The sequence below is a fragment of the Gavialis gangeticus genome, unplaced genomic scaffold (genome assembly GCF_001723915.1).
Source record: "Gavialis gangeticus isolate Ggan-Ray unplaced genomic scaffold, GavGan_comp1, whole genome shotgun sequence".
Classification (NCBI taxonomy): domain Eukaryota; kingdom Metazoa; phylum Chordata; order Crocodylia; family Gavialidae; genus Gavialis; species Gavialis gangeticus.
The window spans coordinates 12,900,506-12,903,430 of NW_017729027.1; the positions used below are offsets into that span (position 1 = coordinate 12,900,506).

The 2,925-nt window shown below is 49.1% G+C and overlaps 1 protein-coding gene across 1 annotated transcript in view; it reads right to left on the reverse strand.

Annotated features, from left to right (window-relative positions):
* The window catches only part of MEI4 (meiotic double-stranded break formation protein 4), a 56,995-nt gene that overhangs the window by 53,669 nt on the left and 401 nt on the right, over positions 1–2,925 (reverse strand). The gene's annotated exons all lie outside the window — the stretch shown is intronic.

Below are 2,925 nucleotides of genomic sequence, written 5' to 3' on the forward strand. Positions count from 1 at the left end.
GCCGAGACAACAGAAAAACAGACCTAGATTAAATCTCAGAAAAAAAATTCTTCTAATGTAGAATAGAAAAATAATACAACAAGCTGCCTAAGGAACTTGAGGGCTCCTCTACATGTCCAGAGAAACACACAATGGGATCTAATGCACAATCCACACAATTGCACCTCCTGCCCTGCTATCTCCTACCATGGCAAGAGGCATGACTGTAGGACTAGGCATTAAATCCCATCGCACCTTATTACTTGACCTTGCAAGATCACAGATGCTGCAATCTCCCAGCCTCGGGGGTACGTGAAACTCCAGAGACTGGGAGAGCACAGTTATGCCCTGAGACTGCCGGGAGCCAGCTGGATCCCTGGCACCAGAAGGCACACTGCAGGAAACCTGCCCTTGCAGCTGCAGGACTCTAGGTTCCAGCAGCTGCTGAATGTTGCCAGGACCCAGAGTCAGCAGCTGCTGGGGCTGGGAGTCCCCTCAGTTACAGGACTTCCAGCCCTGGCTGGGCATACTGCACCCCTGTAGCTGGGAGCACTGTCAGCTAATGGGGCACCCAGCCACAGGAGAGACCCCGCTACATGTGCAAATTAAAGCTCTGTGGCAGCCAGCTATATAGTTAGTACACCTTTTTGATATCTAACTTTATATATCTATTTGCCTACACATACATAGTATATTCCCAGGGATGGATTAATGCATAGGCCCAGGGGTCCTTGCCAATCAGGGGCTCCCTGGGATGCCAGGGACAGCACAGCCCATGAGCATCCTGGCTGTGGACATCTGGGTCAGGCAGTATGTGCCTCCTCCCCTCTGACTGGGCCAGGGCCAGGGGCCAGGTGTGGGTGCAGGGCTCCCTGCAGGCAGCACAGCTTTCCAGGGCCATCTGCTGCCAGGAGGCCCCGTGGGCAGCCCCCCTCCCGCTCCTCTGCCACTTGCAGGCAGCCACTGACACCAGTGCCACTGGGACAAGACAGGACAGTGCTGGCCAGCAGAGGGGTGGGCAGAGAAGTAGGCAGGCAGCCAGGAGGAAAGCTCATGGCCCCCATCACAAGCCAGCCCTGGCCCTGGCCTGTCCCACAGCACTGGGGGACCGCAGCTCTGGTTGCACGACACTCACTGGGCAAAAGGGCCAGGGCCACCTTCACCTCAATGGTGCTTGCACCCCCTGGCTAGCCCTGGATGCACTGAGGCAGCTGGGTGGACCTAGCTGCAGCCCCAGGAAGATGCAGAGAGAACCTGTGCTCACCTGGTGGGGGGCCTCCAATTTTCTCTTTGCCCAGGGCCCCCATAAATCTTAATATGCCACTGTATAGTCCCATAAATGACAATCTATATATCTATCTATCTATATATCTATATCAATCTATCTATATGTTTGCTTAAGCATACATAGTATATCCTCAGAGCTAACAATCTTTATAACTAGATCTGCTTAAAATATATATTCTCACAGATAACAATCTGTATATCAATATCAATCTCTCTGTTTAAGTGTAGATAGTATATCTGCAGAGATAATAATCTATCTATATCTAGCTATATATCTATTTGCTTGAGTGTACACAGAATATCCCCAGAGCTGACAGTCTACATATGCATATATCTTTATCTATTTGCTTAAACATATGTAGTATATCCTGACATCTATCTATCTCTCTATCTGTCCACTTAAGTGCACACAGTATACCCTTATAATTGACAGTCTATCTATATACCTAGCTATATATCTATTTGCATGGGTGTACATAAAATCTCCAGAGCTGAATATATAGATCTACAGCTGTCTCTATCTCTATATGTCTGCTTGAGCATAGGTAACATATTCTCACAGCTAACAATCTATATATCTGTATCTAGCTATATATATATTTGCTTGAGTGCACATAAAATATCCCGAGTTGACAATCTATATATCTTTATTTACTTAAGCATGTGTAGTATATCCCCATTGCTAGCTACCCATTGCTAGCCATCTGCTTAAATGCAACCTTATAGTTGACAATCTCTCTATATACCTATATATAAATATATATATAGTTACCTGAGAGTACACAGAATACCCGCAAAGCTGAAATACATAGATCTATATCTGTCTCTATTGCTAAATTTAGAGAGCAACAGAGATAGATGTAGATCTGTCTCTACCTCTCTCTAGGTAGAGGGGGGCCTTCCCAGATGTAGATCTGTCTCTATACATAGATGGTGGTAGTGGCAACCATCAATCCCCATGGATCATGGTATATGCGTGAGGGCCACCCAGACCTTCAATGCATAGGGCTGGGCAGGAATTTTTGGAGGAATGGAGGCTGCCCAGCCCTTCCATCCTCTCTTTAGGGTAGAGACAGAATCCAAAGACCAGACTGCGTCCAGATGTTTGGTGCCTCCATGACCGTAGATGTATATGCGTCTGGGAATCAAACCCAGATCTCTTGTGTGGTAAACAAGGACTCTACCACTGAACCACCCTATAAAGAAAGACAGAGACAGATGCAGATTCAAGTGACTAGATATATAGCTAGATATAGGTGTATAGAAAGCAGGGCCAGCCCGTCTTATCCTGTGAAACCTACCACCGCAGGGGGTCCCACAGCATCGGGCCACTTGCCACACACCCCACCCCACCCCGACCCCTGGGCCACCGCCACCAGCTTCTTTGTCAGGAAGCAGCAAAAAATGGTGGGCCGGTCCTGACATTGTTAGCTGAGGGAGATAAACTACCTACGCTTAAGCAACTAGTCTGCCTAAGTATAGGCAGCTTACCCCGCAGCTGACAATCCTTCCCTACACCTACATCTAGCCATGGATCCAGGAGCCTGAGGCTGCACAGGCTATTCCCCCCTCCCCGCGCCTCCCTGAGTGCGGGCGCTGAGGGGCCCGGGCGGCGGCGGCACAGAGCGGCGTTTCCCCGCGCGCCCGGCCAGCGCCATC